The 21,922-nt window shown below is 36.5% G+C and overlaps 1 long non-coding RNA gene across 1 annotated transcript; it reads left to right on the top strand.

Annotated features, from left to right (window-relative positions):
* The first annotated feature begins 16,575 nt into the window (after positions 1–16,575).
* On the top strand, positions 16,576–19,349 carry LOC131220358 (uncharacterized). Its single transcript, XR_009158533.1, has 4 exons — positions 16,576–16,657; positions 18,762–18,824; positions 18,923–19,060; positions 19,141–19,349. It is a non-coding gene; the product is annotated as an uncharacterized LOC131220358 (long non-coding RNA).
* Positions 19,350–21,922: the final 2,573 nt, after the last annotated feature.

A 21,922-nucleotide genomic window follows, 5' to 3' on the forward strand; every position in this document is an offset into this window, starting at 1 on the left:
CTTTCTAGCATTAAACTAAACTAGTTTATTTTTTTAAATTTTTTTTTAATTATTTAATATTTGATTTCATTTTTTAGTCTTTGCTTGATCACTCTTTTCAAAAGTTTCATCGTGTGGCTTATATGATACCAGCTGATGGTCACACCAGTTGAGCCAGCCCACCTAATCAACGAAACAGCTTGATGGTCATGCTAGTTGAGCTTGGTGATACCAATCTTTTGCATGGCTCTACTGCTTATGTGGGAAAAAGGTGCATAATCACAAAAGTTTTATGGTCATGCCATCCATTTTCTGTCCTATTGGTTGAGCTTGTTATGACATTTGTTTTTTAACAAGCCAGGTCTGAGATTGTTATCATCATCTGAATTGGCTTGTTTGTAATCATAAACAATCGACGGTGGTGGAGCATAATAGGAAGATGATCCTAAATGATCATTGGAATTTCCTTTTGTTTCTGTTTGATCTTGATTGCCCATTTATCATTGAATTGATTTGATGGTTGCTATCATCCATTCAGTGTAGGTTTTACATATCATGGCCTATCAATGGTTGTATTGAAGAAATAGACAATGGAAATCAATGATTGACGATCCCACACGTCATTTAGATGTGATCCGTGGCCATAAATGTACGATTAAAATAAAATTAGTCAAATGGTACAACAATCATTAATCAAAAGTTGGGATACAACATATGAATATAATAAAATTATTTTTCTAGGAATCATCATGGAGAAACAAGTGGCACCACCACCACTACGTGAAAAATGGAAAAAAAGGATGGATTTTGAGACGGTCCAGGACCGTCTCTAAAATTCCTTGGTTTAAAGACGGTTTACAGACGGCCGTAAGCCGCCTTTAAAATTTTAGACGGCTCTTGATCGTCCCTAATAGTCTTAAAATGTTTTATGTCCACAAATCATTTAAGATGGTCGAAGACCGTCTTATATGTAGTCATCTGAGATAGTTATTGGCCGTCCGCATTAGAGACGGTCATTGGCCATCTTTTATTTATAATCTGAGACTGTCAAAAACCGTCTCTATTAGAGACGGTCCTTAGCCATCTTATAGCCCTGTCAAAGACTCTTTATTAGAGACTGTCACAGACCGTCTCTATAGAGTCTGTCGAGGACCATCTCTATTAGAGACGGTCCTTAGCCGTCTTATAGCCCCGATCCCGAACCCGATTTCCTAAACCAGATCTCGAACCCGAACCCGATTTCCATAACCGTCCTTTTTAAGGACGGTCCATGATCGTCCTTTTTTCGTCAATAAAAATGACGATTTTTGACCGTCCTTTAAATAATACGACACGTCAAAATTTGACGGCCCATGCGACGGTCCATGACTGTTTTTTTTGTTCATTTGAGATGGTTTTGGACCGTCCTTTTTTCGCTGTTTTGGCGTAGTGTGAACTCGGTGGTTTAGAAAGCAACCTTACATTATTTTCATTGTTGCAATCCATATGAATATTTTATTGGGTTAACATGTCATGTGTAGTTCAAATGATGATTCTCACTCAATGGACATAATGAATTTTACAAGTACTATATAATGGACCGTATAGAGTATTTGACCATCTCCTCTTTATGTGCTAGGTGTCGAAAAGGGAAAAGGATTGCCTACCATACCTGGGATGTGATGGAATTTGATTGGGCGATGTGCTATTAGAGGTGGGCCACATAATTATATTTTAAAGCTGTTCTGTCAAGTTTCATTTTTGACAACCACACACCACCCAATTAGAGTTGTACACGAGTCGAATCGAGTCGAGCTTGGCATAGCTTGACTCGGCTGGGCAAGTAGCTGACCCTAGCTCGAACTTGGCTCGGCTCGGTCCTCAAGCCTGACTGGCCAGCTCGACTTGGTTCGGTCAGCAGCTACAGTAAGCTCAACTCGGTTCAGTCAACAGCTTGGGCCAGTTTGAGCCGAGTTCAAGCCTCTGCGACATTTTCTCAAACACATGGAATCCACCTTCAATTTCTCACAGTATGCAAAACAACAACCACAATTTGCAAGCATTTCATCAAACACTTGATAGGCAGCATCAAAATCAAAATACAATGGTAGTTTTATCACATAATTTATTTTTTATAATGATTTGTTTCATATCATACCTTCCTCGCCACCAGCCGATCCGGTAGAGAATGTATGCACCCAAAACACCACTTCATCAAGTCATTTCATCAAACACTTGGTGAGCAACGTCAATATCAAAATAACCGACTCATCGAACTGATTTGATCCAAGTTCGATTCAAGTTGAGGTTCGATCCGAGTCAATTAACATTGGTCAAATCAGTTGGTGTAATAAACAATTCCTCCTATATAGATTCAAGCAATTTATGTGAGCTTGTCAAATCAGCTACATTGATGAGCTGAATTTGGACCTTTTTTTTTTTTTTTTTTTGTAACCACCAATTTCTTCACCCTCATTTAACTTGCCGGTGGGCTCCACAAAAAGGGGCCGCACTAATTATCATATAGATGGCTTTACCATTATTGACAAAAATAAAATAGAAAAAAAGAATAGAAACTGATGCCAAACAATCACAGACCAGATCAATCCGAAGGGTACAGTGTTTCTATTGTCTTCTCAGCATTGCTTATAGGATTAAGTTGCATCCCCAGTTGGTTAAGTAACTTGGACAGTCTAAGATTATTGTACAACTATGTCATGTTTCTAGAGACAATTTAATTTCTAAAATGGTGGTGAACGTTACTCTGTCTGGCTTGTTTTGCTAGGACACGTTAGGGCTTTAGTCATTGATCAAATTCTTTTGAAATAATCCATGTTGTTGATATATGATGGCCCTAATGGAAGAGACGGGAGATGACCAAGAAAACTGGATGGTTAAAATATAATATACCTTTGAATATTCAATAGTTAATAAGACCATTCATGATCATCTACTAAAGCTTGCCCAACTAATTCTTTTGAAATAATCCATGTTGTTGATATATGATGGCCCTAACAGAAGAGACGGGAGATGACCAAGATAACTGGATGGTTAAAATATAATATACCTTTGAATATTCAATAGTTAATACGACCATTCATGATCATCTACTAAACCTTGCCCAACTAATTGGTGTGTGTGTGTGTGTGTGTGTGTGCGCCATTCCAATCTATCAAGAGCTACAACTTTAGTTAGAAAATAAGCTATTAATTTTTTTAAAAAAACTATTTCCACCCATGTTATTTTATATATATATATATATGCTATTCCAATCTATCAAGAGCTACAACTTTAGTTAGACAATAAGCTATTAATTTTTTGTTTAAAAACTATTTCCACCCATGTTATTTCAAGCCTTTACCTTGTTCTTTTAGAGCCTTGCACAAGCTTGTATCAACTTACACCTAACTGGTGCAGTTCTTAGTCTTCATTGCATATGACCAAACCATTCAAGACTACATTCTCTCATCTTAGCTACTCCAAAATTCTCTTGAATGCATTCATTTATAGATTTATCTTTGTTTTCCCACTTATCCATCTCAACATATTCTCATTTAAGCTATACTTATCATATGGACATGTTGTTCTTTAATTGCCCAACTTCTTGTCCCATAAAGTGTAGCTGATCTAAAAGCTATCTTATAAAATTTTCTTTTCAGTTTGAGTGGGACACGATGATCATATGACAAGAGGAATATCTCCATGTCTTCTACCCAGCTTGAAATCTTAGCATAACATCCTTATCAATCTCTCAACTCTCATGAATTACTGGTAAATGATATTGAAAGTGGTTATTTTAGAAACTTCTTGATCAATAATCTTTATTAATTCCTTGTTCCCACTATTACTATATATTGTTACTAAAATTGCACTTTACAAACTCTCTTTTAATCTGACTAATTTAAATTTTTAGATTCTAAAGCATTTTTCTATAATCTAGCTTTGTATTTATGCCCTTCATCATCTTGTTAATTAAAACTATGTCATCCGTAAACAACATACACCATGTGATCACTTCTTGTAAATGCCTCGTTAACTTGTCCATTGTTGATAGAAAAAGGTATAGGCTTTAATGCTGACCTCTGATGCTAGCTTACAATAATTAAGAATTCATTTATCTCTCCATTAGTAGCCCTTAATGTAGTCAATATATACTCTTGGAGCTGCTTTTTCTCCAAAGACACACCAAATTAATTCTCTATGGCTGCTAGCTATATTAAGATTTCTAAAAGTCAATAAAGATTATTGGAGATCCTTTATCCTCTTCCTATATTTCTCCATGATCAATTGGGTAAGTATGAAAACAGCTTTACTGATAAACTTTCTAGCAATATTAAACCAAACTAGTTTTCTTATATATTCAATTTCATTTTTTAGTCTTTGCTTAATCACTCTTTCCAAAAGTTTCATGGCGTGGCTTATGCGATACCAGCTGATGGTCACGCCATTAGAGCTGGCCATCCTGATCAGCGAAACAGCTTGATGGTCAAGCCAGCCGAGCTTCATGGTGATACCAATCTTTTGTATGGCTCTGATGCATAGGCGGAAAATAAAGTGCATAATAACATACATTTTATCTATATGGGACCCACGTACCGTCTTGATCCCAAAATTAAGGCTGGCCATACAAAAGGGCTTAACTAGAGAACACCCACCATAGAAACGTCCTGATGAAATGTGGGGTCCACCATATTGTTGGGATAAAAGGACACCAAAATTTAGGCCATTCAAAAACTCAGGTGGGCCACGCACATATGTTTTAGGCGTGATTGTACATATCTCCCTGTGGTGCGTCCCACCTGAGTTTTGGGACAGGATGATTCTTGTTCCATAAGGTGAGCATGATGCATACGTGCATATTCACAGTTTGGATTTTAAATACATATCATGGGTGGGCCCCACAAATACATTATATCATTCCCCAGGAAATAGCACTACGTACCTCATTAGGTGACAGAATGTCTGTACCTAAATTAATTAATTAAGTACCATACATTATTAGGTTAGAATGTATTTTAACAAGAGAAATGATGTGGTCCACCGTTATAGTGAGGCCCACATTTTGCAGGGTCTGTATCTTGTCATTTCTACACACAAGAAATGTATAATTGTATGCAAACATGTGATTTTGGGTGGTGAAGCAGTTGAACCCGAAGTACCATAATATGGTAGAGCCATCTCTCTACTGAACAAGGAGTAGGTTGACAAAACAATCAGAACCATCCATCTAGTTTTTAGTACTGTGGATGGAAAACGCTTTGAAATCCACATGCATCGGATGCGCTTATCCATGGCAAAAAAAAAAAAAAAACATATTTAATGGTCAAGATTCATTTGGACAAATTAAAAAAAAAGGGATTTAAATTCTTCTAATGCCTGAGCTATCAGGGCTTATCAGAAATTAGAGGAGGTCCTTTTTAAGGGAAGAAATTACAAAAATTGTGTGGCTCATGTGATATGTGTAAAACATCCAAAGCACTGTGTTGGCTTGGACTGGGCTGGTTATTATCTTATGAGGCAAGTACATGCTTGTCTGTTTTGACGTGTCATGAGTCTAGGCAGGGCCTGGGCTTAAGTTTTACAATGTGGACTGGGCTTTTTTTTTTTTAAAAAAAAAAAAAGAAAAAAAAAGTTGCAACCTGTTTTCCATTTCAAAAAATCGCCACCTATACATCTGAGGTAACCCTTTACATAAAACAAGGGTCCATCCATGACAAGCACGTATTAATTACAAAAAAAAGATTTCAACAAGGGGATCAGATCATCTTAATAGAACCCAATCCAACCTTATCAAGGAATATAGAGCCTTTAACCTACTGAGGAAGTTCCGCTTGACGATCGAACCAAGCATAAGATTGAGAAGCACTCCCTAACTGGGCCATAAAATCGGCTAGCAAGTTCCCTTCCCTCACAACATGCACAAATCTGATACGACCTCTTCACTGCAAATGATGAATCCTATATAACCACATCTTCCATTTCCAACATGGCTCTGCATCACCATTGAGGAAATCCACCACCAGATTAGAATCCGATTCTAAAATAATTTGGCTGTATCCCCTTTGAATTCCGAGAGTAAGGCTGTCATACACTGCACGCAATTCTGCAACCGTGTTAGTGCCAACCCCATACCCTGCAGAAAATGTGAAAAGGAAATTGCCCGCCTCCCCTCTGCATATACCACCACCTCCTGCATTGCTCGAATTACCTCTAGACGAGCCATCAATATTGATTTTAACCCATCCTGGAGATGGCCGTTCCCATCTAATCAGAACTGCACGACCGATAGTTCTAGAGACAGCAGGCGAGACAGCATTAATCCTTGTATTATCACCCCACCCTGATCCAAGCGCACCACTGTCAATGTGAGAGTTGGAGAGGAGCTTCCCACCACCTAATTTTGGCAAGAGCTTCCCACACCTCAATCCTGGTCAGCCTCTTCACCCTCTTCAATCCTCCATTCCTCTAACAACAATCCTCCCAGACCACACAGAACAACCACCCCCATCAGCCAACTCCCTTATTCCCCAACAACCCAATCCACGGCAACAACAATTGGGCATTCTTCCTTCCCTCCCTCTACTCCACACCTCATCCAAAGACTCGATCCTACTTCAGCCTTGCCACGCCCTCTACCCTTCCAATCCTCATCATACCACCCTCCAACTAGCAGCTATACAATTAGGCCAGCAATTCATAATCCACACCAAACCAAAATTGTGAATTTACGACGGACCAAATTCGTCGTAAAACCAAATAAACGACGGATTTCGTCCGTCGCTGTTTACTGGGTCATATTTTTTTTCGATGGATAAAATCCATCGTTTAATCTGCAACAAATAAGGTCCATCGCATGGTAGCAACGGATAAGATCCGTAGTACAAAATAAAAAATCCGTCGCAAAAGTTTGAAAAAACTTCATTAAAAATATTAGCGACAGATAAGGTCCGTCGCTAATATGAGGAGAGACGGACCCAAATTCGTCTATTTTGAACTTGTTCAGAGAGTAGCGACGGATTTGGTCCGTCGCTAAAATATTTGTAAAAAAGTAAAATATATCATCAGATTATTTATTTATTTTTAAATCTTACACCTGATAGTCATTCAAAAAATAATTCACACAATTGTTTAATAAGAATCCTATTCACAAAATTCAAAAGATTAAGCTGAATATGAAACTTAGCTAAATATCAACGTGTTTACTACATATTTAGATCAATTTCTTATTCAGGCCTTCTGAGCATCCAAATACATTGATATTTAGTAAATAGCCAAAATTAGGTCAGCTACTGATGAAATAAGGTAACGTAAAGATCGAATATCATTTGCCCTGAAAACTAAACAAATGATCAACATAATTATATCCCACCAATTAAAATACAAATCCAAGAGATGAAGGACCTCCTCAGACATGGTTCAATGTATTTGTTGCCTATCAACCACCCTTGTAGCAAGTCCCTCCATACTTACAGCGATGCCTTGGTTGATGATAGTCTAGTTGGTGTTTTTGTTATTGAGGATGGTGTAGGCATCATTGGCTGTTCTCATCTCCGCTTGCATCGTAATTTGAGGTCATATTTGAATATGAAAAACCTACGCCGGCTGGTGATTCCAAGAAGATCACCTTTGCCACTGCCATTGTTGGAGTAAGAATTATCAATTATTGAGGTGGCAGTTAAAAGTTTTTTGTCAATGATTAATTATTTGCCAATGTTGTTCATAATTCAATAATTGATTGTCAAATAGGCCCTTCTACAATGTACTATCATTTAGTGCTACAAGAATCAAACTCGCTAAAAAAGGAAATGAAGCAACAACACTCACTTTCCATGTTGTTCTTGCACAATCTGAGTGGCAGATTTTGTAATTCTTTCTTGCTTCGGCTACAAAATAATTCTTCTCCTTTTATTTCAGTCTTGATGTCCCTTTCAAGTGTAGGAGAAACCACTTGGCATTTCGGAACAATCAAACATCTAGAACCATATATATGAAAAAAAAAAACTCTATCAAGCTCAATCAAAGTGCATGGAAATAGAAGAACTTCAAGACTCTGAAATTAGACTTTTTGAGCTAATTTTGAATGGCATTGCAGGTATATAATTGAGAATAGAATATGTTATCTTTTCCTGAGAATAATGTTAAGAAATCTAACACAGAAGATCAAGGAAAGTAGAAGGATCCAATGATTTCAGTAATGGACACAAGTTCATAATTTTGATTGGTTTCATATAAAGATTCAAAGCAATCAAAATACAACCTTAGAAGTATGAAAGAAATCATGGTTGGATGTAATGTTACTATTAGAGGAAACTAATCCTTATAAACTTAAATTGATTTTTTGCTACTTCCTAAGCTTATGAACTGTGAACTAGGTTTTGCATCCTACCCTTACATGACATGAATATTTTAAGAATGCCAAATGCATATATACTTTAGTACACAAGATATTTACAACTATGATCTACTGCATAGCTTATCCAAGACAAAAGGAATAAGTACAGCTAGTCCCAAATAACATGAGTTGAATAGCATATCCAAGACAACATGAGTGTACGTAATAGAACTTTGCTTGCATCTAAATGGGACCTTGGTTTGTCTTTATCCAAACATCTGCTTACATTGTAGGGACGGTTTTTCCTATTGCATTTTAGATCAATAAAAAGAATTTTTGCCATTAAATTCAAAATGGAAGTATTTAATTCCAGTCAATTGGAAACTTAGCTTTCTTACGCTTATTATCCTAATCTCCTTCGCAAGTTTGGAAGTTTTCATATATTTCTTGTGGTGTGTACAATTAATAATTAGGATAAATGCACAAATATGATGCAAATTTTGATGCAGATTAGCCATTTTATAGAAAGACACAGGTGTTTTTTTTTTTTTTGAAAGGCAACAAGGATTCGTTAACAGAAGGACACGAGTGTTGATGTTGGAAATCTGACGTAGATTACATTTAAAGGATGAATGCACATATAAATGGTTGTACTAATTTTTTCAGATTTAGGCTTCAAATTTCAGATTTAGTATTTAGATTTCAGATTCAGGCTTCAGATTCGGTATTTAGATTTCAGATTCGAGCTTCATATTTCAGATTCGGTCTTTAGACTTCAGTCATAATTATTAAACAAGGTTTTTTTTTTTTTTTACTTCAGATTTCAGATTCAGGCTTCAGATTTCAAATAAAAGGGTGATCAACAGATCTCCCAAGCAACAAATCTAAATTAAAAGACACATCATTAAAACTCAGTCTTTAATAATTCCTAATGGTGGACAATCTTAGAAAGAGGGGGATGCAAATTGTCAACATTTTCTTGTGCTGCATGAAGGACGAAGAATCTGTGGACCATTTACTCCTACATAGTCCATTTATATCAAAGATTTGGTCTGAATTTTGTAAATGCTTCAAAATTAGTTGGTGCATGGCTGATATAGTTCAGAATCCCTTATTGGCATGGCAAGGAATCAGGCCAGGTAAATACAGAACGTGTATCTGGAGAATGGGTATCCTAGCTATTTGGTGGGCTCTTAATGTTCCTATCTTGAAGGAGTATGGCCTTCACTTTCTGGGTGCTTGACTGAGTCTGCTCCCTCAACAGATTCTCTTTTTCCTTTCATGTATTCTCTCTCTCTTTTTTTTTTTTTAAAATACAAATATTGTTACTTCTAAAAAAAATAATACTTTTACCTACAAAATTGATCTAGAAGAAACCGGAGAAGCACTTTACCTTCTCACAAGAGAGATGCTTGTTGATTGATCCATGAGAGTTTATTCCCAACCTAGTATTATCTACTACATACTAGTAATATAGAACCAATATTGGGGCACCATACCATAAGCTACAAGAATTTCATGTCCCCCTAAACAAGGTATCCTCCATTGATAACATATATATATATATATATAAGTTCTTTATTTTCATTTACATTCGTAAATACATTCATCATCCATCCAACTATTAACAACATTTACAAAAAATAAAAGATATCCAACCAACTCTTAATAATAATGTGCAACTTAACTTACTGGGAACCGTCATGCACCGTAACGTCTTACGGCAGAGCGAGTTCTAAGGAGTTACAAGTTGACCCTGACGACAATACATAAATGAAGCGATAAAGATATAAATGATTCAAAATTAATTTAAGATTTCGAGAACTTACATCCACCTTACGCTTACTACCAAGTAGTCCTGATGAAAGTGCATCCATACTACAAGAGGGAAAAAAAGAAGAATTTGTGGTTGCACCGATACGGTCTAGTATGAATGACTGCCTACATACCCAATGTTCGGAAGATTGGGATCAAGCCACTACGTAGTTCTTAATATTTAAATCAGAACATTTTATGCATAAGCAGAGAAAAAAATCAAATATGGTGAAAGACCTATGGAGAATCAATACAAGGAGATGCAAAGGCTCACAAATATATTATCATCATCTTTTTAGACTTTGTCCTAGTGCGAGCTATAGCATACAGATCTTGAAAACAAAGAGAGTAGAATTACCTAGTGTTCTTAATGTAAATAAAGAGATTTCATAAGAGATTCTTCCATTACTTTGAATTGGGCTGCATTATTGACATTTCCTAGCACGCTTCAACAACTGCCAAAATATATAAATAAAAATGTAACTTTACAAAGTTCCATTATTTTGTTCTCATGCCAAGTTGATAAGGAATGGTCAGTAAAAAAAAAACACTTTGCTCACACAAACATGTAGGCTACCAGTGCTTGCTTCTATGCATGAAATACAAATACAAACAATGCAACAACTTTGAAGTCCAAGAAACTATGGCTATAGACAAAAATCCACCTCAATCTATACTTCTCATGTGTGAGCATTTCATGCAAAAGCTGTAACCAATTTTGCAAATCCTGCACATATCAATGATGTTATAACTGTTAACTGAGCTTATAGAGAAAGTTATGTTTACAATACATCAGTCAATGCAACAATCTGATGGAATGTAAAAGGTAAGATTAAAATCAAAAGTAGGACCTACAATTTGGATGGTTTGATTTTGAGTCATACATGCATGAGAACAATCATATTCGTACTATAGAATCACCATTTTTCCTCACAAAACAAACCCAAGTGACAAATAGCATCTACAATTAGTTCAACAACCAGCTGCCCTTTGCTCATTTTCCTACAACTATATGAGGATAGCACATGTGCTGCTAGGCCCCTTCTCCGTCTCATTTGTTGGAGTCCCACTTGCATTCATTGATGAAATTATGGTGTTTAAATATTCTGTTTACCAAATAAATATCTCTCAAATTCATACTCATAATGAAATCAGGGAGGGGACAACTAGTTTTATGGGATTAAAACAAGCCACACACATATATAGATTAAATCGGTCAAGTATTTCTTTCTCCAAACTTTCTTTCCACCAGACCACAATTTAAGAGCAATAAGGTGCAGTACTTGGAGCCAATGCATCAATAGAGTAATCTGGAGTTTCCTTGCATAGGTGATTGGGTCTTCTACCTCTGATTAAATGGCTTTTCTAATCACATTTGGGCATTAGAAATCATGTAGAGGGCATCTCTTTGCATTGCTTTCACATTCATAAACTAATAAAAAATCTATTTAGTGCTAGAACCAAAAACAAGAGTGGCAATTGGGCAAGGGCAAGGGAACAGAGTACGTTAAATATTCTCTTCCTTTGTTGGTAAATATATACGTTTGATTGGTAAACTAGGATCAGATTCATGTCTTAAACATTTTAGAATTTGAAAAATCACCAATGATCAACCCAAATATCACCTATGTTTGCATATCAAATTCTTTTAGCTTCCCATGTACTCATGAACTTCCTCACAGATATGATTTGAACTGCATGAGTGTCATTCCTTGTGTGGATAAAATAGTATGTCTCCGATCACTGTACTGTCAGCTAAAGTACTTTGACCTATACTTTCTTTTCTAATTTCAGTACAGTGCCATGCTCAGAACCTTTTTTGATGTTATTGATTTAAATGTATGGGAACCTTCCCATTTGCTACTAATTTCCATGCTCAAGAAGTACACTTTGCAGGTGTCTGTGGAAATTACAAAGGCTTGTTTTGCAATCAACTAGGTCAATTTTTACAGGAACTGTGATCTCAAGACATGTCCAAGATACAACTAGATTTCACCAGCCTTTTGACTTGTCAAAATTCAATTCCAATGGAACTAATAAAGGAATCTTCAACAAGCTGCCATTGCACTACGCTAGCCTAACTCCCGTGGGCATTGGATGCGCTTGCTTGCTGCAAGCTAAGCACTTGATGCGACAAACGTACATCAGATCCACCCTTTCCATCAGGCGACACTACCAAAAAAATAACCAAAGGCTACGGACTATTATAGTTTTTGGCTAAGGATATAGACCGTAGCTATATTGCTACGGCTTAAATCCGTAGCTAAAAATAATCAAACCGTAGCTAAAAGCTATCACCACCACTCGTACCTACCACCTGAGACGGCCCCATAAGGGACTCTACGATACATATTAAAATATGTGTACTCTATCTAATACGTCTATTCATCTTGAAAGAGCATTTTTGGGCAAGAGCCCAAAAAAGGAAGTAGTTCGAAGGCTCAAGTGGACCATACTGTAGGAAATAGTGGAGATTAAATACTTACCATTGATCAATGGTGTGGTTTAGTTTGACCTTCGAATTTCCTATATTTTGGGGTCAATCCCTATAAAAAAAATTAAAAATTAATGGACGGAGTGGATATATGAAATGTATCATGATGGATCCTACAAAGCCGCCCTTGAGAGGGTCGTTCGTCCATGACCGTCAAAACTGTATGCAATAGTCGGCTACGGTCCATGGCTTTTAGCTACGGATTAAAACCGTAGCCAAGCCGTAGCAGGTAAAAATGCAAAAACTCTTACCGCGCTGCCCTTTTTCTTTTCCCCCGTTACATGAAATCTTTCATCTCCCTCCACTCCAAACCCATTCCGCGTCCATCTCACGAAACCTTCCATTTCCCTCCACTCCAAACCCATTTCGCGTTTCTCTCTCTCTCTCTCTCTCTCTCTCTCTCTCTCTCTCAACCTTTCATTTCCCTCCACTCCAAACCCATTCGGCGTCCATCTCTCTCTCTCTCTCTCTCTCTCTCTCTCTCTCTCTCTCGATCTCTCGCACCCTTTCTCTCTCTCGATCTCCCCTCTCACAAACCCCTCTTCTCTCCCTAAGCATCCCCTCTCTCTTGATCTCACGAAGACTTCCCTCTCTGACGCCATAATCCGCATCCATTTTAGGTATGCAAGAATGATTTTCTTCTTCTTCTTCTTCTTCTTCTTCTTTTTTTTGAAATTGGATTGGGTTTTTTGTTTTATATTTTTTTAATTTTATTTTAGGAATTTTTTTCTCTTATGAATGATATAGATGTTTTAATATGCCAAATAACAATCTACTCAAGGATTTGAATGGCATGGATGTTGATGAGGCAAAGTAATGATCCTCATGTGTATAAGGAACCCGATTATAAGTAATATTGAGAAGAACATTTTTCTTAACTCAGTAGTAATTCTCCATAAATTGATTTTGATTAGTTATCTTCCATGGACTTGTGTACAATACCTGAAGCATAAATGTAAAGTTGAGGGTAATGCGTACTAAGGTGTTTCCTTGCTGATTTCTATTTGCAATCACATACTCACTTTCCCCATTATGTTCATGTTATATCTACAATGTGCATCCATTTTTTTTAATTTTTATTTTATTTTTCATATGAATATGGGGTATGAACCCAAAATGGAAATCTAATCCAAATCATGTGTGGACCACACGACAGGAAAGAGTGGTAACTGAATGCCCACCATTAAAAAGTAAAATCCTCTTCAGGGCTAGAAAAAGGGGTGTGGCTTCCCTGGATCCCCTGACTGATGTAGCTTACATTAATGCCATCCATCCAACTATAGTGTTTGGTTTTGAGATGGTTGGGCTTTTGTGGTAATGTTCCGCCTTTTGGCACTTCTTCAATAAAAGTGCATTTACCTTAAAAAAAATCTATGATCTTTTGGTGGGTTGTTCAAAAGATGGAGTTAAGGGGGTTATCTATGGTGTTGGCATTCAGTGCTTGGGATTCAATTGCATATGGAGAATTAGTGTAATGAGCTTCTTCTTTTTTTCTTGGAGGAAAATTTTTGGCTTTGAATCCATGGATTTGTGGAGTTGGGAATTTGCCAACTCGATGGAGAGATTCTTAAATGGGGTTGGGGTTGTCCATGTAAAGGGTTTGTGGATCTTAAATTGGTTCTTTTTCCATGTCATTTTGTTGTATGGAAATGCAGTCCTTTCCAATCCAAAGTCTCAATTATTTGGCAAATTCTTCCTTATGGTATAATGTGGGGGCTATGGAGAGAAATTCTAGAATCCTTGAGGGAAAGACTTCATAGATTGGCTCTGTAATTCAATTGATTTCCTCAATGATCAAAAGTTAGAGTTTAGAAGGGTTTTGGTTGATTTGCCAAATAATACCTTCTTTGGAGAAACAAACTCTATAGTTTGTGGTGGGGAATTTTTTGCCAAATCTAAATCCATGGGGAGTGTCTTAAATGAGGTTGGGGCTGCCTTCACGGGTTGTAAGCTATTTTGGGGTCTTAAATATGTCCATTTTCCATGTCATTGCTAGATGGACATGGCATCCTTTCTAATCCCAAGACTCAATTATTTGGCCATGGTATAATGTGAGGGTTTTTTGAGAGGAATTCTAGAATCATTGGGGAAAGGCTTTATAGGGTGGCTCTGTAATTTAATTGATTTCCTCTATGTTCTTTGGATGGATTGTTCAACAGCTAGAGTCTAGGGGGTGTTATCCATGGCGCTGCCATTCATTGATGGGGATTTAATTGTATTTGGAGATTTAGGGTAATGAGTTGTTTTTCGTAGCCCTATGGGAGTTGTTTACACATTTATGAATAAAAATAAAAAGAAAAAGAAAAAGTATTGGTAATGATACAGACTAGTAGTCCCTCGATCATTATCCTACCTTAATGCCCTTTTACTTAAGAATATATGTAGTGAATCTAGAGGAGAGTGGATGTGTAAGAAATGGTAGAATTTTTGGAGTAAATATCGTTGGCCATGTTTTGTTGGCCCTAAATTGGTTTTGTTTGCTGAATATTTCAATTGACTTAATAAGGTGGTTATATCCTACAAATTATTTCATGTTTTGAATGGATAGTGATGAGATGCAAGCTTACCAAAGTACTGGCAGATGCAAAACCTCATAGGTCAAATCATTTAACTTCTTAATGCAACTCATGTGTCTGGAGAAATTGGTTTTTCTGTTGATAAATACATGTATGTGGTTCACGAATATGGAGGAGAGTATAGTTAGAAGAATCTGGCTTCTTAATGCAGTCACACCAAAGATTTTCTCCAAGGCTAATGGTACTTTACATTAAGAAGCAATTTGATAATTCTAATGGAAACCAAAATCACTGGGTTGCCACATCTTTGAGAGCTTAATGACCCAAAGGTATTATTGTAGCCATTGAGTTGGCCTTTTTACTAGTTAATGTTATTTTTCACGTAAATGTTCATTGGATAACATTTGTTGATTTACTTTTTACTTTCTTTAAAGTAATTGAGTTTTTTTTTTCCTTTTTTTTTTCTTACTTTTTTAAGTGTAAATACTTTTTGATCCTTTAGTGTGGTAATATAGAATTTTTCATAGGATTTGATGCATCTTTGTTTTCTTTATACTCCATTTGGCTGATTAATTTGAGTTTCTGTAAAACGTAAAAAGAAATTTAAAGAGCATTAGTCATACAAATTCTTTAGTCTTGCAGAACTAATTAGGAGTCGAGCTTTGTTAAACATGATGTTAGTTATCATACCAAGATGCCTGTTTCGAGAGTTGACAGTGAGCAGCTTGAGTGTTCTCAGCAGCCATTACTTGACAACAACTTCGGAACTGTTTTCTTAGCTTTGACTCCTAGCTTCATTGAACTATTGACTAGCCGTTTGACTGAACATGAGAACAATGGTAAGATATGCAAACCATATTTACTAGTTTCTTTAGTATGACCTTCTCTCTATTTGTGTAGTTTTAAAGTTTTGAACTTTTTTGGTTGCAGAGATGCATATCGAATTCTTCTTTTCATGGTATGTGAATTTCTTCCATTACTAGTTCTCTGCTTCTAATCTGAAGGTTGTGCCTAGATCGACCTGATTCTTTGTACAGGGCATCAAGATGGTGGGATCCTTCTATTGGATGGATTGGATCATACATATGTGCCATGCTGTCACATGTTCTGGTGTGAGCATGAGCTGACTATGCTCGTCTGTGGGCTTAGTAAAGCTCTTCCTCACTATTTGCTTCGAAAAAGGAAAAAAGAAAAAGCAAAAAAAAAAAGAACAAAAAAACAAGCTCTTCCCCATAATATATATGGGCTTCATTAATCAACACCCAGTAAGTAGTGTGGAAGTCACTGTCCTCCTATATTGTAATTAGTCTTCAGTGAGATCTAGACTCTTCATTCAGTTGGTCCAATTGTCATGGATCAAGAGCTAAACATGGATTAGACGAACGACCCAATATTCTTCTTATTGGTCAGCAGTCTATTCTTACTCCTTTTTATGATGCTGCTTCTGTTCAATTCTTACCAGATTTTATGACTAGAGTAGATATGGTCATTGATGAATTGGGAGGTGATATGACAATCTAATCGTCTCCAAATCACACACAGGTTAGCATGCTTCATACTTGTACAATTTTTTTTTCAGTACGGAAATTGAAAGCTGTACATGGTGGACTGTTAAGTTGTACAGTGGAGAATATACAACCATTTTAGACTGCCGAAATTTCGATGTCCATAACTTCTTGGAAAACTACTATTTTGTACTTATGATTTACTTTCAAGTTGATGTTATGCGTTGTGAAACTAATTATATTGATGTAGCTTATATCCATTATATCTCACGCAAAACACAAATATCAGCTTAATCCAAAAGTACTTTTGTTCTGTGGATTGACTACACTTATGTTCTGCTTTTTGTTTTCAAGCTTGGTCACCATTTGTTGTTGGCTTGGAAAATGCTTATTCTGATAAGGTTGCAGCTTCCAGAAATTACACAGATTTTCAGCTCTGGTAGCCGATCTTCTGTAGCCTTCATTGTCAAAAGATTCATTCAAGTCACATGTTCTGTGGAAGAATATGGTCAGCCATATCATCATGTGATTTTTTCCATTTTTCCGTTTTCCGTTTTAATTTTTTAAAAAAGAAGAAGACTGCATATACTCTTTGACAACGTCGTCTCTTGCCTAAGTCCTATAATTGCTCTTTGGACCAGCTTCTGTTGAGAAGCAAAGGATAGCTGAGGAGGTTGCATCATTGCTAAAACTGAGTGATGATATTGACACCATCCCCTCTAAAAGGTCAGTTAAGAATTTTCATTTTTTAAAAAAAAAATTGCACTATAGTCAAAATTATAGTTGGATTTGTTTATGTGAACATATTTCTTAAAAGATGCATGCAGTTATTTAGGAAGAAAAGAAATTTTGAAAAAAAAATGAAAAGAATTTGAGAAGACAGTACAAAACTTACAAAACAACAAGAGCTTGCATGAGTCCTATCACTTCTGGAATCTTCCTAGTAAGCTTATTTCCCTGAAGAGACCTAATAATAGAAAGCTTTTTTTCATTAGGGTCAGCACACCATTATCAAGAAAAACAAACCTAATTAAATGCAACAAGAATGGATGACAACTGGAGCAAAAAATAAAAGAAAAAATGTTGCAGATTGTCAGCTGTAATAGACATTCAGTGGAGTATACTACAGCAAGCAGTTTAACTAGAAGAGTTCGAAAATATCAGTAGCTGAATGATTCTAGTTGGTTGATTAGTAGATGAAACGAATAGTTATTTGTAGATGAAAAGAGATACAGCAGAGCTTTTGAGAGATGGAAACATACAATGTAGCTACTTGCAGGAAACCAATGTTGTAAGGAATCTCTCCAGTGATTTGATTGTAAGAAATATCCCTGGAAGTCATAACAGTCAATAAACCATAAACAATTGAAGAAAGAACAAGCACAACACCCACACCAAAAGGAATGCCAGCCATCTTACAGGATTTCGTAGCTCGTACAATTCCCAATGTTGTCCGGTATGGTTCCTGAGAGGTTATTGTCCCACTCACATCACTGCAACAACACCGGTAGAGATGGTTCAAACAAGGGTATGAACAAAATCTCAAATATAAATTCCTAAACAACCATTGATGCAGGTTCCATTAGTATCCATGTACAAGTACCATAGGCCAGTCAATTGGCACATATCAGGAGACAATGTTCCTGTCAGCAAATGGAATTGTGACCACAGAAAAGCTAGCTGGTGTTATAGTTGCATAACAGTAAAGGCCATGTGAAAGCAAAAAATGGGTATAAATGAATCATTTTCCAGTTGGGTCACCCACCTTCCTTTCCCCTCCTGCCAAGCTGAGACTGATGCTCTATGTAAATGAATCATGGACCTCACTAGTGTAAACTGAATACATGAGTATATCATGTGTATTCTTGAGTTGAAGTCCATGTATTCCTGATAAAGGAAAAACAAAAAAGCTAATGTAGCATACTTGGAATTCTTTCAAAGCTAATAACCTGATCAGTCTCAAAAAACCTTGAAATGAATTAAACAAACAGAAGACTATCCAATTAAAAGCGTGAAAATATTTAAAGAATCCATAAACAAATTCAAATTCAAATTTAAATATAGTCTAAATTTTTATAAAGCTAAATGCAGAACTTTAGTTGACTGTGTATGATGTAGCTTATACCCATTATATCTCACAGTTACAACAAAGTGGGTTGCTTAAAGGGGATGATCACATGGATCGCTTTTTCTGAATCCTCATGGTAAACTTTTTCTGTGGTTTTTATTATGTTTCCATGAGAATCCTCTAGACCCTCACAGTTGTTAAGAGTTTTCCTTCTCTTTCTACCTATAATTTCAGGAAATTTCTGTAGCAAATTGTTTGGTCACTGACATGATTAATCCAAGCTCATTGTCCCTACAAACGCCACAACAAGTCCAGCATCTCTCATTTGCTGTTATTGATATGTATGCAAAGCTTGTGGTTTTAGTTATTAAGGTAGCGATCTTTTTTTTTTTTTTTCTAACTGAGCTTCATGCAATGAATGGAAACTAAATTGATGAATGTTTCCATCATAGTTTGGGTATCTATGAACAGTATCAGGAGCAATGGGATGATCTGTTGCAACCCCATGTGTGAGTTCTCTCTTTCCCTGAGGAAATACCAAGTTCATCATTCTTCTCTTCCCTCAAGTGATCATAATAACCATGCTCTTGTCCTGAGAATCCTAAACCATCATGCCATTTCGACTCATGATAGCTTGCAGGTCTCTCCACTTGATCCTTGTAAAATGGATTGTTGTCATCAGGCAAAGCTGGAGATAATGATTTTGTTCTCAATCTTGCCTAAGAGTAATTTGGGTTTGTTGTATATGATTAAAGAATTCTTTTAGTTGCTTACTTGATTGCTAGTTTAACTGGTAGTGGTTTTTTCTTGGCAGGTTGTGGGTTTGTTGTATATAAAGTTCGATCAATAATGGTAACTCCCTCTCCTTTTTGTTGCATTGTAAAAACAAATGCATTTGCTTGGTTTGCTGGTTGTAGGTGGTTTAGCTGGAAATCATATCTACTTTGCAAACCATGTCGAGATTTCTGGAGGTAAGCAGGCACGGTCATTGTGGATGGGGCATCCTATAATTGGCAACCCGTGCACATTACAATACTAGCCATGTATATAACATGTTCCCCCATTTTAACAATGGAAATGTGGAATTTGTTGCTATAATTTTTTGTTTGATTCAAATCAAACTCCTTCCATCTCATGACTTAGTTGGGATTCTTGTGTAGATAATGGAATATATACGTGTCTTTTAATGGATGTTGTGAAATGAGGTTTGTTCATGGATCTATGGAATTGGGTGAAAGCAAATTTAGATTGAGCTTTGTGATTTATTTTTACTTTGGTTTAGATTTAGGTGCGGTTCATCAAAATGGCATCTAAGGAAATGAAAAATAGCCTACTTTCAAAATACATGCATGGCCCATCTGATTAGAAGTTGAGACTATGTCCTTTTTTCTCGGCCAAGGCAGGTACAAAGTAAGTTGATTTTATGGACGACGGGGAACTTCCTGTTCCATGTCTGTGTAGTATGGCTAGGTGTATGGAGGCAAGTTTTTATATGTTCATGAGACTACACATCGAGTAGATTCATTTCTGCACATCTTCTAGTTCTATGTATTTCTAAAGTCATCCTGGTAGATATCCAGCCTACTTGTTTCTGCTTTTGATAGTGGACTTCTACTTTATTTAATATGAATACTAACTAATTGCAATTTGGTCATTTCCACTTTATTGAACTTGTTATTACAATTTTATTGGACAGTGCATCCAAATGCTGCCTAAATAGTTAGTTCGTGTTGGATTAGAAGTATCACAGTCGCGAGAACATACAACCTAAACTAATTCTACCCAAAAAAAAAAAAGCCATTGGGTTGAAACTCAGAAGACAAAACATAATCATGTAATGAATGTAGCATTCTTGGGTTGGTGTTCTCAACAATGGGATGAGAGGTCCTATTTAGAAGGAGGGTCCACTGAACTCTACCATGGAGATAAAGGCAAACCATCAACATGATTGTTTTATTTGTACACAGAGATAGACATGCTCTAGGGAGTAACATGAAGAAAACGTAGAATCAGTATATATAGGACTTGGTGGTTTGATCCATCATTAGATTCTGAAACCAGAAGACCCATGGTGACTGCAAGAGAACAAGTATCGAATGCAATCATCAAATATTTGTTGACTAAAAATTCTGAAACCAGAAGATTCATGGTGACTGCCATTTTCAATGAATGCAAACCAATTTTCATCTAATTTCAGGGAATTCAGTTTTTCTTTTTTTCTTTTTTCATTGAATTTTACAGTTATTCTAAGGATAAATTAGTACATCTGATTTTTTAGTGGACCCCACCAAAGAAAACAGTGGGGAGAGTGATTCCCACCGTTGAAAGTATCCTAAGGCCCATCATAATGTTTATTTGAAATCCAACTTGTTCAAAAGTTAAAAAAGACATGAAATAAGGGAAAGCACAAATATCAGCTTGATCTAAAACTTTTGAGGCCTTAAGAAGTTTTTAATGGTGGGCATCACTGTCCCACTGTTTTCTGTGTTGGGGTCCACTGGAGCTTTGGATTTAACTCGTTCTTTGGATATTGCCCTAAAATAATCTCTCCAAATGGATGGAAGGTGTGGATACAAAACATACATCATGTTGGGGCCCATGGAACTTGCTAACGTCACTTCAGTAGCTAGCCTCACTACTCCCCTTACACTAGCCTCGTGGCTGGTGGTCAGTGCTCTATGGGCCCTACCATGATGTATGTATGTCATCCATTATGTTCATCCATTTTTGAAGATCATTCTAGGGATTTATTCCAAAAATGAGAGGTATATAAATATCAGGTGGACTACACCACATGAAAACAATAATGATTAGATATCCATCATTAAAATCCTCCTAAGGCCCACTGTATTGTTTTTTTGACATCTAATCTGTTTATTAGGTTATACAGGCCTAGATGAAGGGGAAAAACAAAAATCATCTCGATCCAAAACTTTTATGGCCCCCCAAAATGTTTTTAATGGTTGACGCTCATTCAACACTGTTTCCTATAATGTGGTCCATTTCAGATTGGGATATACCTCATTTTGGTCTCATGTCGTAAGATGATCTTTAAAAATAGATGGACGGTATGGATGAAACACATACATCATGGTGGGGCCCACATAGCACCAACCACCAGCCATTGACTCGTGTCAGGGGGAGTAGCCAATCCGTTCCCCTTATTTGTGGTGTGGTCCATTTAATCTTTGGATATGATTCATTTTTTTGGATAATTCTCTAAGATGATCTTGA

Source organism: Magnolia sinica, chromosome 12 (assembly GCF_029962835.1).
Source record: "Magnolia sinica isolate HGM2019 chromosome 12, MsV1, whole genome shotgun sequence".
In the NCBI taxonomy this organism is placed as follows: domain Eukaryota; kingdom Viridiplantae; phylum Streptophyta; class Magnoliopsida; order Magnoliales; family Magnoliaceae; genus Magnolia; species Magnolia sinica.